The sequence below is a fragment of the Sciurus carolinensis genome, chromosome 6, assembly GCF_902686445.1.
Source record: "Sciurus carolinensis chromosome 6, mSciCar1.2, whole genome shotgun sequence".
NCBI classification, from domain to species: Eukaryota; Metazoa; Chordata; class Mammalia; order Rodentia; family Sciuridae; genus Sciurus; species Sciurus carolinensis.
In genome coordinates, this window is record NC_062218.1 from 118,954,594 (window position 1) to 118,968,825 (window position 14,232).

The following is a 14,232-nucleotide window of genomic DNA, read 5'->3' on the forward strand; positions in this document are numbered from 1 at the left end:
TGATTAAGGTAGATTTAGTAGCTTTCCTCTTTATATACATATATATTTCACAGTCAACATAGTCAACATTTGGCATGGATGAGGGGGAAAAGGCACACTTTTACATTGCTGGTGGAGTTGCGAATTGGTGCAGCCACTCTGGAAAGCAGTGTGGAGAATCCTCAGAAAACTTGGAATGGACCCACCTTTTGACCCAGTTATCCTACTCCCTGGTTTATACCCAAAGGACTTAAAATCAGCATAGTACAGTAATGCAGCTACATCAGTGTTTATAGCAGCTCAATTCACAATAGCTAGATTGTAGAACCAACCTAGATGCCCTTCAACAGATGAATGGATAAAGAAATTCTAGTATATATACACAATGGAATACTACTCAGCCATAAAGAAGAATAATATTATGGCATTTGCAAATAAATGGATGATATTGGAGAATATCATGCTAAGTGAAACAAGCCAATCCCCCAAAAACCAAAAGCCGAATGTTTTCCCTGATTGGTGGAGAATGATATATGATGGGGGTGGGAGGGGGGTGGGGAGGGAGAGAAGATTGGGGAACTTTAAATTATGTAGAAGGAAATGAGAGGGAGGGGGGTATAAAAAATGGTGGAATGAGACAGATATCATTACCCTATGTACATGTATGATTACACAATGATATGAATCTATGTAGTGCACAACCATAGAAACAAAATGATGTACCCCATTTGTGTACATTGAATCAAAATGTAGTCTGTAAAAAATTAAAAGATAAATAATAAATAAATAGAAGAAGAAGAAAAAACAGTCAACATTCATGAATGTAGAATGAATTTTAAATCTCAATGTAATCACAGTCTATGTTAAACTTCTATTTTCAGACTAGAAAATACATGCACTCACCCAACTATACCAATTTAGGTACGCATGTGGATTTTTTATGCTCAGTAGTTATGTGATAATTTTCTAAAGTAGACTGTTAAAATTACAAAAATTAATTTTGTGTTCTTTGATGCCCAGCCCTTTAGTAACCCACCAGATACTGACCTCAAAAGTCTTCCAAATTTTATACTTTATCTTAAAGTAATTGAACTTCAAGTTAAAGGTTTATTTGTAAAATGTACAAGCTGAGTATCTATGAAGAAACTGCTAACTTTATATGATTTTTCCTCAGACATAGAGGTCCCAAGGATCATAAGAGTATTTTTACTATTGAGAAAAAAAGTTATTTTATTGAAATAATTCTATCAACACTAATTTTAACATGAAAATATGCCCTGAAGGTCAGGCACAGATACCATAGGAATGCTGTAGAAGAAAGTAATCACATTTCCCAATTAATCCTAATCTTGGCATGGGAGTAATGAGGATTAGAAGTGGGAATACTACCTCTTTCAATCTATTATATTTACGTGTATGTTTTAGAATTGTATAACTGTTTAGGTTCTTAATTCAGAATTATAATGATAATTTCTGAATATTCTCTAATGTGATTATGAAATGGAAAGATGGCATTAACATTTTGATTTATAATGTACACTGAAAGTGACAGTTGAAAAATAAATTTCGAAAAGTTCACAGCTCTAAAAATAGTAGTTTTTTCTTCTTCTAAATGGCTGCTTTGTTGACCAAAACAAAAATGACTGCAGGTTTATTTGTTACTTATTCACCCCAAACTAATATTCTCCATATTGATTATTAGCATGTAAATCACTACTTATATAGCTACCTAACTTAATATTTTTGAAACTATAAAAATAAACATTTGCATGAGAGGTAAAATGTGAGCAACCTCAAAAAAATTGCATTACTTTCTTAGAGTATATTATTCGTTAATATTCCCGTAAAAGCAGTGCTGTAATACAAATATACTTTATACGGCTCAAGGCTTCTTGAATCAGAAAGTACAGTGAAATGGCTCTTACCTTGTTCTTCCCTGATTTTTCTTATCTTCACACAACTAAACCCTTTTAACCTTTGATTTTCAAGATGTTTATGAAACATTAGGTGTATTTGCAGCAAAATCTCAGATTTGTGCCTCTCGTTGGATATAAAGTGCTGTTTTGTAATTAATCTTTTTAATTAAAAGCAGAAGTATCCAGTTTTCAGCAGAGCAATCTTCTCCATGTCTTCTTTATACCTTCAATTCTAACAAGATACAGAACCAGACACAGGACTCATCTAGGACGACATCCCCCTTGTTCCGTGGAAGTAAAAGTGAACTGCTGGACAGCAGGGGCTTGTCCATGTCATTTTCCTCACTGATGTGAGGGACAGTGTCTCTGTGCTGTAGGAAGCCGGATGTCTCAGGTCCATGAAGTCATCAGGGTCTGAAAGCTGAGGAGAGAGCGGCTGTGTGCTGCAGCACCTTGCGCTTCTGTGTCCTCTTTCTTTTCTCCTTCAGGGGAGAGGGCTTTACTCATGGGAGATAAGCTGTGGAGATCCGCAACAACTATGGCCAGGAAAGATGTGAGGACTGGTTTCTCCAATCCTTTGGGTTTCCTGCTCACCCTGTGGTTGATCTCTGGTAGGAAGTGTGTCTGTTGGGGCAGCCATTGGCTCTGGCTGAGACTCACTGAAGGCAGCAGATCATTTCTGATCCACAGATGGCTTCATCTTAGGTTGAATGCTCCTGCGTGATTGACAGTCAAGCCCCATGTTGGTTTCGGGGTTCGGTTTGAGTCTTCCGCAGAGACAGAAGAGGAGGTCTTTAAGTCCCTCTTCCTCCCTAGTAGCTGCTGAATGAGGAGGTTCTGCTAGCCAGGTTCACTCTGTACCTTGACACCCTCTGACTGCGTAACGTGCCCACCTCAGCCTGGGGTGCAGACATGCTGGAGACGTGGCTTCCAACCACTTTCTTCCATGGCGCTCAGGAGGTGAGCTTCCTGTTCACTTACCACACAGGGCATGCTTACGGAGTCCTTTTCCTCATCCTCCTCATCAGTCTGACTCAGGAAGTCCGGTAAAGCCTGCTGGGATGGCTCACCGTCCTGTTCTCAGATATTGCTGGTGCTGGTGTTGGAGGGGGACGTGGAGGCGCCACAATACTGAGGGATAGTTTCCATGGAAGGCCGATCCGCTGTGAACCACTTCTTTTAGAATTTTTAGTTCACTGTTGAACTCGGCAATGAGTAAACTCTTACACAAAGGGCACGATAAGCACTGTTCCAGCTGGTCAGTGATGTTTTGCCAGGCAGAAAGTTCTTCATGATTCTCTGCTGGTTGGGCCAAAGGCTAAAAGGAAGGCATTGAGTTCTCAGGTCCTTAATTTCCCCATCTGAAAACTGAGCTAATTACTCTACTACTTCAAAGTTTAATTGAGAAAAGCAGTTAAGTTTGTGCATGTGAAGTCCTTAGAAGAGTACTTGACCATAATGCATTTAAAAAATTGGAACTATAAAATTTATGTACTATGTATATGTAAATTATTCAAACTAATAAATTTGGTGCTTTAAAATATCTTAATAATATTCATTCATTCATTTAAAAAAATCTAGGTAAAGAAAAAATTTCTCTCCTACAACCAAAAGTTGTCTTAAGATAGAGCTGTAATGAACTTTCTAGGAATCTGTGTGTCCCTGGCTGTGGGCCAGCTGGCACTGGAGAGGAGTGAAGCTGTGCAACACCAAGAAACTGTGCAATAAGTGGACAGGAGAGGTAGACTCTGATCAGAGGAAGGGAAGTTGGAAGGGTAGAGGTGGAAACACATGAGTGACAGGTGAGGAAGGAATTTATGAAATAATTGGAATGCAAGATGAGATATTTATTAAGGCATTTTCCACTTGGAATTTGTTATAAACCTTTTTCTCTTTCCTTAATCTAATCTTTTTTTTTTTCTTTTTTTAAATCTACACATCCTACTAATGATTTGATAATGGATTTAAATTTAGCAAGCTATGATAAAAAGCATAGTCCTGATGCAAGTTTGAGAAAAAACAGGCTGTTTAAGGAATAATGCATGCAGGTTAGATATTCAAACTGTTTGTGAATAGTCTCCAGAATGGATGCAAATTTCTAATTAATAGAGGAATTTAAAGAGTTTGCATTTTAATTCATCAATTAAACAAAAAACTTAAGGGTACTTAAATGTACATTTTTAAATATCTTCAATATTTATCATTATTTTAATATTAATTTGTTCATACATTCAACTATTTTTACAATTTTATTACATATAATTCATATACTAGATAAGTCATCTATTTAAAGTATACAATTCAATCTTTTTAGTGGAATCACAGAATTGTGTGATCATCGCCATGATCTAAATTTGGAACATCTTCCATTCCTCTTAAAATTCCATATTCATTGCCCCCCCCAAAAATGTCTTTATCTCCTACTAACCTCTAATCTAATTTCTGTCTACAGATTTGCCTATTCTGGACATTTCATATAAATGTCATCACAATACATAATGGTTGTTACTGACATCTGTCACTTAACAATGCTTTCAGGGATCATCCAGCGGTTTGATTTGCATTTCACTAGGTGACTCATGCTGTTAAGTGTCTTTTCATATGCTGATTGATCCTTTGCCTATTTTCTCTAGAAAATATCTATTTAATAATTTTTTTTATTTTTAATTATGCTATTTGTGTTTTTATTGTAGAGTTGTAAGAGTTCTTTATACATTATAGATACAAGTCTTTTATCAGATATATGCTTTATAAATATTCTTTTCCATTCTGTAGGTTATCTTTTGGTTCTCTTGGTGGTATCATTTTAAGTACAAAACAAATATATTTTTTACTTTTAACTTTAAAAAAATTTTATGTTATTCAATTCATTCAATTTATTTCTCTCTCTCTCTCTCTCTCTCTCTCTCTCTCTTTGTTTTGTTTACACTTTTGGTGTCTAAGAAATCATCTCCTAACCCATGGTTAAAAATTTTAATCTTTAGATTTTTGGCTAAGCTTATAGATTTTAACTCTTACATTTGACATTATAATCTAATTTGAGTTATTTTTGTGTACAGGTTGAGGCAGGGTTTCAGCTTCATTCTATACCACATGGGTATTCAGTTGGCTCAGTGATATTTCTTTCAACAATATTTTGTAATTTTCACTGTAAAAGTGCTGTACTTCTTTTGTTAAATTCAGTAGGTCTTTTGTTCTTCTTCATACTATCATCAATAAAAGGAGTTCCTTAATTTTACTTTTAGAATATCTATTGGTAGTGAATAGAAAAACCCATAATTTTATACTGATCATTTATCCTGAAATCATGCTGAATTCTATAGAATACTTTTTATAGTTTGCTTGTTTCAGTTTGTTACTTTATTTTTTTTAGTCATTCATGCAACCTAGTAATAAATGACAAGTATTTTGCTAGATGTAAAGATACAATTGTGCTCAAAATCATGCATAATCCTTTCCTTCATGAGCACACAGTTTAGTTGAAGAGATCTATTATATTCAAATAGTCAAACACAAGTTATTACTAATCACTAATTGCAATAACAAACATTGGAAAAGAGATGGAACATCATTCTTTGCAAGTCTGAACCAAAAGAAAAAAAACTAAACAGAAATGTTCTACAGTTTTTCCCTATAATTTGAAAGACTTTTAGTCACTAAATAGGAATTGGAAGACAAGTATATCATTCCAAAAAGAAAGCATATATGAAAAACTGAAAAAGAGGAAAAAAAAAAAAAAAGACTCCACCAATCCAGGCAGTTTTAGAGAGACTTGGGAAGAGCCTGGAGAACTGGACAAGACCCACACTATCCAGGCCCTTTGAGACCTTGTGAGTAATCATCAACTTTATTCTACTGAGACTGAGAAGAGGATATAATGATTAACAGAAGCATATTCTCGGACAGTAGGCTGAGTAGTCTGAGGGAAAGATGCTGCTATCTTGGCATGGGCTGATAGAACAGAAACACAGATGAAGTTATAGCTCTGGCTCTGTTTGTATTAGTATAAATTATTGTATGACAAAACTCAAATCCTTCAACTTTTATTCCTTATGCATTTGCAAAATTCATAATTTTTACAAAATATTCGACCTTAAATTATTTAGATTTTAGATCTTTATGACAGATGGAGGTCACCATAAATGAAACATTTTTAAATTCTTAGGAATTGTTGTACAGCACCAGAACAGCTAAACCAAGCTTGCATATATCAAGGTTTAAACTCTGTGATAAGATGAGTAGAATGAAAAACACCTTTCTACTCCATTTGAAAGGACAATACTCCTAGATGAATCCAATTTTTTCTAATGCACATACGTGCTATGAAGATAATAGAATTTTTATATTTTGCTTTTACAATATTGTGTTTTTATTTTTAATGTTTATTAATTACTCAATATTTTTATTGTTGTGGAAGCTAGGTTCTATTTTTTAACATCTATTACTGGTGTAAATTTTAAACAGCAAGTAATTTATTTCATCAGAATCTTTGGCTTCTAATATTTTTATTTTATAAATCACATTGAAGAGGATGAAAATTCTAATTTGAACAAAAGAGCAATGGAAAATTAATTTTAAAAACACATTTGGTTGCACATATGTTTGGAATAAAATTGTTGTTTTAAATGGCATAATTTGAACAGTTTGTCATCCTTACTGGAAACTTGTACAATAGCATTATTTTAACCACTGAGTTCTGGCAGAAATCAAAAGAGACAGGGTTAGTGACACTCTGTAAGCTTTGTTCATTTCTGCCTTTCATAACAGTTCTCTCTGGTTTATTATCTCCAACGTACTTGTCACTGTAAAAGATATTCAGAAAGATGTTAAGCAAGAGAATAAAGAAAGATCAGTTTCTCAGTTCAATAAAATAGCATTCGACATTTGGTATGTATGGACCTTTTTAATCTCTGTAAAATTAGTCTGAAGAGAATTTGATTTTTAATGGTAAAAGAACAAATTTCTCCTTAACAGGTAATAAGTTAAATGCCTGTAAGTGGACAAAGAATTGGCAATTTGCTCAACAGGAGAGGACACAGCTTAAAACTCAACTAGGATCTCGCTCTGTCTTTTGGGATCATCTTGAGCCCTAGATGAGCTCTAGATCGCTCTCCATAAGCGACGAATCACAGGCTACTTTCCTGGTGTCCCCTTCTACTTTTCTACTCATACTAAATATTCTGACCAAATTAGGCTAATTAATCACTCCAAAAAAAAAAAAAAAAAAAAAAATCCCTCTTTTCCTTCCTTGAGTTATTTGTAGGTTACTCCTGCTGCATGGTAACTTCATTTGTCTCTGTCCTTTCCAGACTTCAGGTAGAAGCTTTCATATGCCCTAACCTCCTGCTGACCCAGGCCCCAATGGAGATGAATTTTTCCATCTCCATATCCTACAGTAATCATCCTTTTCCTTGGCTATGCTGTTGTAATACAGTTGGTTATACACTTGCCCAGTTCACACACTCTGTGAGAGAGACTCCCTTGAGGCCAATTCCTTCTTATCTTCATATCTGAGCTCTTCCTTTGCCTGAGATAGTTCTTGGTCATAGTGTAGTACTGTCAAAATGAATTGTCTTCACAAGTTCAGGCTCATGACGCAGATGAGTGAGTGACTCATGAAATGAATACAGAGTAGAGGAGCCTGCTGCTTGCAGCTTTTAATAGTGCCTTAGGGATGCATTTGGAGAAAGACTTCTTACAGAAAAGTTTCTTACACATCAAAAGAAAAAAAAAAAAAAAAAGGAAAGGAAAAATCCAAAAGATTCGAGAATTTTGACCCAGAAAAATAGCAGTGACATTGAAAAGTCAAACAAGAAACACTGAGGAAACACCAAGAATGAATGGAAAAAAAAAAAAAAAAAAAAAATTTGAACCTCTTCATTTAATGCCGAGACTTTCAACCAAGTATACTTTCTGATGAAGAGTTTTGACATGCAACTTATTTCTGGAAACTAATCCAACAAAAAGTTTTTAAATGTTGGATTAAATTATATTAAGTATATATATTGTGGATGTTTATTATTATTCTCTGGGAAGTCAGCCTCTTACCTCCTTATGCTTATGGAAACAGTTCCATATACATAAAAATCTGATGAGTTTTGTTGGGATTAACACAGTGCACTTCTCAACTTGTAAAAACTCATTTTTGTAACCTTCCTTATAGCTGAGGTGCAAAGAAAAATTCACAAAATCTTTTCAAGTCATGTAAACTGATCCAGACATAGACATTTAGAGATGATGCACTAAAGATCTACTCTCTGGCCAAGGGGGAAATTACTGCAAGATTAAATGCCCCAAGCGGCCAGAGCAGGAGTGCTAATGTGGGTGTGCTATGCTCAGCACTGACTGTGAGAAGTGCAAACTGCAGCTTCTGCTGCTTTGTGGGATTGACTCTTAGGTCGTCACAAGATGCATTCAACTGAAGAAGTCAGGGGATTTTTCTCAACAACTCAACTTAGAGTCTAGTTCTTTTGGCATGATACAATCCATTCACTATACATATAAATATGTAACATAAGATGTACCTTGTAACAAATTTTAAATATACAATTCTGTCTTTTTAACTATAGGCACAATGTTATTCAGCGAATCTCTACAACTTAGTTTGTGTAAATAAAACCTTAGATCCTTTGAACATTAGCTCCCTATTATACCTCTCTCCAGAACCTGGCAGCCATTATTCTACTCTCTTTTTCAAGAGTGTGATTATTTTATATAAATAGAATCATGCAGTCCTTCTTTAACAATCTTATTTCACTGCTGTTATCTCTTTTGGAATGATTTTCTTATTTTACAAGGCTGAATAATATTCCATTGTGTATACACATTACGCTTTCCTTAACCACTCATATGTAGGTAAGTATTTATGTTATTTTCATATCTTAATTACTGTGAATAATGATGCAATGAACAGGGGGTGCAGGTATTTCTTTGAGATTCTGATGCCAATTCTCTGGGATATATGAAGGTACTCACAGTTTTCCTAATGTAAAAATATGTGAAGTAAGTATTTCAAGGGTTTACACTGCATCAGTCACACTAACGCCCAATATACGTGGATTCCTTTCCTTCTTTTACTTTGTACCACTTTTGCACCTTTCCTTATTTTTCCTTCCCTAAGGAATAATTTTTAAGAAGCCCAAATACCCAAGGATATATAATTTAGGTGAGGTGACTATGTGAGGCCCTTAAAAAACTTGATACAATATATCCTTCATGGTGGCAGTTTAATTCTCTAATTAAGATAAGTTGACCAAATGTAAGTTCCTCACTCAATATTTACTAAACAGAAGTCACCTTGTACAAAGCACATCCCTCCAGCATAGATACAGCTCATTCAAGAGCTGCTCTTACGCCCACTCTTTTTCGTCAGTCAACACTTTTCATCCTGCCTCCATCTTCAGCGCATTTACCATACATCCTTGTTGCCCTAAATATTTTCCCTGACATCATCTTCCCTAAAGCTATGTGCTCTGGATGTTTCTCTTCGCTCATTTTTATCATTTTTATCCATACCAATAACTATTCAGGTCCGGACAACTAGCCTAACTAATCTAAAAAACCATTTAAGCCATCATGTTCTCTCAAAGAACATTTGCAATTTTACTGGGGTTTTGTTAACTCTAAAGAAGAATTAATAGGATAATATTAAGCACAGAAAAAAAAAAGCTTTAAGGGAGATAAATTTGGATATTTTTCTCATTTTTCAAATCCTACCCTATAGTTCACTATTTGTTCCAGGAAGATAGAACACTGGTTCTGGAACTCTTTGGTTGTAATAATCTCTAATTTTCTCAGAATTTTAGTAATTATCAATTGTTGTTCTGAAAATGCTTAATATATCCCAACTTGGGAAATGAGTACCTTCTTTTTTTAATATTTTTATCAGTGCATTATAATTATACCTAGTAGTGGGATTCATTATGCCATATTTATACTTGCACAAAACAATGTGATTGGTATCATTCCCAGTACCTTTTCTTTCCCACCCTCCTCACTCTCCCTATCTACTTGCTCTCCTCTACTCATCTGCCTTCTTGTTGTTGTTATTTTAGTGCATTTTAATTTTAAATCTATAAGCAGACTCATTGTAGTATGTTCATTCGTGGATGTAGTATATTTGATTGATTTTCCATCCCAGTACTTCCCCGTGTCCTCTCCTCATTCAATGAATGACTTCTATTTTTAAAATTTTCATTTATCACATACTTAATAAACACTATTTTGCTAATAACATTCTTCTAAGCAGTAAAGTTTAGTCAATAAAGATTCTCATAATCTAAAATCCTAAATAACATGTCTCAGTGGACTGGCTAAACTAAATTTTCATAGACGGGGTGACATATACAAATATATTTCTCACAGGCTGAAAGTCCTGTGTCAGAGTGTCAACATAATCAAGTTCTGATAAGGACCCTCCTCCAGGTTGCAAACTGCAGACTTCTTGTTGTATCTTCATATTGCAGAAAGCAAGAGAAATGAGCTCTTCAAGAACTAATCAGGGCACTAATTCATTCATAAGGGCTCTGCCCATGACCAAATTACTCCCAAAGACCCCATTTCCTAATACAAACATTCAGTCTATAACAGTTTTATAGTTGCAAAATCAAAGAATATCAGCATAAAGCTGTTATATAAGTTGAAGATCGCATTTGACTTAATGTCAAAAAAATGTATGCAAAATGCATGTTATTGGCATCCTTGAATGTTAAGATAAATGGGTTTTCGAATAATTAAGAAAGGCTGCAGTGAGTGTATGAAAACTGGGTCACTTCCTAAAGGAGGGGGAGCATTTGAATATGGGAACAGAAAGGGAATGAGGATCTTATCTGGGAAGAATCACCACAGCAGAGGCTAAGAATAGAGATGGAAACTAGCGATGCTGAAAAGAAAAGTGTCCCAGTTGGCTGAAGAGTTCGTGTGGAGGAATGCATAACTTGACTGTGGCCAAACACCCCATGCTTCTTTAAAAGGTATATGTTTCTACAGGCTTTGACATTTGTGTTAGAGCTTATGGAGAGTTATAGGACATACATCATCTATCTTTCTAAAGCAATAACTTTATTCCTATTTAAAGGAAACATAATTGACTCTAAAACAAAATGATGTATTGAGAATATATCACAAGATTCAAATGAAGCCCAACACAAAGTCTCACAATGAAAATAGAGATTTAAGTTGTATTAACATCCTATCAGAAGCTAAAGACCAGTGAATGTGACTATTAAAGACAGTGTTCAGAGTAAGAAATGCAGTTTGAGGACAGATAGAGAAAGATTTCTGCAAAAGAAGGAACTTGAGGAAGTAGTAGAAGGAGGGGGTATTTTAAGACAGGTGTGATGGAAGCCAGGATTTCAAAGAGGGAATTGTTATCCTAATCCAATATGGCAGAGAATTCAAATGAGATGCACATTCAAATGTACTCTTTAGATTTCAATCTTAATAAGTGAATCTCAACATTGATTGAAGATTTTCAGGAAAACAGTCAGTTGGAAAGTTCAAAAAAGATCAGAAATTTAGAGTGATGATAAAGATCACCCCTGCCCCATTCCTGCAGAAAATGGCTCATCTGTAGGTCACACATTCCCTCAGCTGAAATTCTCTGGCTTAGTACAAGGGCAACTTGGAGTTCCTTTCCAGCAACCTACAAACTATATACATCCTGTGTGGTGCTGAAGATGGTTACATGAAATCAAACTACGGAGATTTGTAGAAATGGTCCTGATGTGAGAAACCCAGCATGTGAAGCCAGAGGTTTATAGAGCCAAGAACGAGAATCTTCACCCATGCCCCAGGGTTGTCTTTAAGGAAAAATGTAAAAATATTCTCTCAAAAATGACCATAAAGACATTCAAAGGAGAAAAAAAAAATTTCTTCAGGGGAAGAGGTAAAGAGAAAATCCTTCTGGAATAAAGGGGAGATATATAGTGATAATGTCATGGCCATAAATTTTTTAAATTCATTTTTATTGTAAACGAATGGGATACATCTTGTTTCTGTACATGGAGTAATGGCATACCATTTGTATAATCATACATTTACATAGCATACTAGTGTTTGATTCATTCTGTTATTTTTTCCACCCCCCACCACTCCCACCCCTCCCACCCCTCTTTTCCCTCTATATAGTCCCCCCTTCTCCCCTTCTTCCATTCTTGCCCCCCTCCCACGCCCCCATTATGTGTCACCATCCGCTTATCAGCCAGATCATTTGTCCTTTAGTTTTTTGAGATTGGCTTATCTCACTTAGCATGATATTCTCCAATTTCATCCATTTGCCTGCAAATGCCATAATTTTATCATTCTTTATGGCTGAGTAATGTTCCATTGTTATATATATATATATAACAATATAATATTCCATTGTTATATATATATATCACAATTTCTTTATCCATTCATCAATTGAAGGACATCTAGGTTGGTTCCACAATCTGGCTATTGTGAATTGAGCAGCTATGAACATTGACGTGGCTGTATCTCTATAGTATGCTGATTTTAAGTCCTTTGGGTATAGACCAAGGAGTGGAATAGCTGGGTCAAGTGGTGGGTCCATTCCAAGTTTTCTAAGGAATCTCCACACTGCTTTCCAGAGTGGCTGCACTAATTTGCAACCCCACCAGCAATGTATGAGTGTACCTTTCTCTCCACATCCTCACCAACACCTATTGTTGCTTGTATTCTTGATAATTGCTATTCTAATTGGGGTGAGATGGAATCTTAGGGTAGTTTTTACTTGCATTTCTCTTATTACTAGAGATGTTGAACATTTTTTCATATATCTGTTGATTGCTTGTACATCTTCTGTGAAGTGTCTGTTCATTTCCTTAGCTCATTTGTTGATTGGATTATTTGTATTCTTGGTGCAGAGTTTTTTGAGTTCTTTATAGATTCTGGAAATTAGTGCTCTATCTGAAGTATGAGTGGCAAAGATTTTTTTCCCATCCTATAGGTTCTCTCTTCACATTGCTGATAGTTTCCTTTGCTGAGAGAAAGCTTTTTAGTTTGAATCTATCCCAGTTATTGATTCTTGCTTTTATTTCTTGTGCTTTGGGAGTCCTGTTAAGGAAGTCTGAACCTAAGCCAACATGTTGAAGATTTGGACCTACTTTTTCTTCTATAAGATGAAGGGTCTCTGGTCTGATTCTGAGGTCCATGGTCCATTTTGAGTTGAGTTTTGTGCAGGGTGAGAGATAGGGGTTTAATTTCATTCTGCTGCATATGGATTTCCAGTTTTCCCAGCACCATTTGTTGAAGAGGCTATCTTTTCTCCATTGCATATTTTTGGCCCCTTTGTCTAGTATGAGAAAATTGTATTTATTTGGGTTTGTGACCATGTCCTCTATTCTGTACCATTGATCTACCTATCTATTTTGGTAGCAAACCATGCCATTTTTGTTACTATTGCTTTGTAGTAGAGTTGAAGTTCTGGTATTGAGATACCCCCTGTTTCATTTTTCCTTCTAAGGATTGCTTTACCTATTCTGGGTTTCTTATTCTTCCAGATGAATTTCATGATTGCTTGCTCTATTTCTGTAAGGTACATCATTGGGATTTTAATTGGAATTGCATTGAATCTGTATAGAACTTTTGGTAGTATGGCCATTTTGACATTATTAATTCTGCCTCTCCAAACATGGGAGATCTTTCCATCTTCTAAGATCTTCCTCAATTTCTTTCTTCAATATTTTGTAATTTTCATTGAAGAGATCTTTAACTTCTGTGGTTAGATTGATTCCCAAGTATTTTATTTATTTTTTTTTTTGAGGCTATTGCAAATGGAGTTGTTTTTCTTATTTCCCTTTCAGATATTTCGTTGCTTGCGTATAAAAATGCTTTAGATTTATGCATGTTGATTTTATAGCCTGCTATTTTGCTGAATTCATTGATGAGGTCTAGAAGTTTTCTGGAGAAGTTTTTTGGATCCTCTAAATATAGAATCATGTCATCAGTAAATGGTGACAGCTTAAGTTCCTCTTTTCCTATTCATATCCCTTTAATTTCTTTAGTCTGTCTAATTGCTGTGGCTCGAGTTTCGAGGACAATGTGGAATAGAAGTGATGAAAGAGGACATCCCTGTCTTGTTCCCATTTTTAAAGGGAAAGCTTTCAGTTTTTCTCCATTAAGAATGTTGTTGGCCATGGGCTTAGCATAAATAGCCTTTACAATGTTCAGGTATGTTCCTACTATCCCTATTTTTTCTAGTGTTTTGAGCATGAAGGGGTGTTGTATTTTGTCGAACGCTTTTTCTACGTCAATTGAAATAACCATTTGATACTTATCCTTAAGTCTATTGACATGATGGATTATGTTTATTGATTTACGATGTTAAACCATC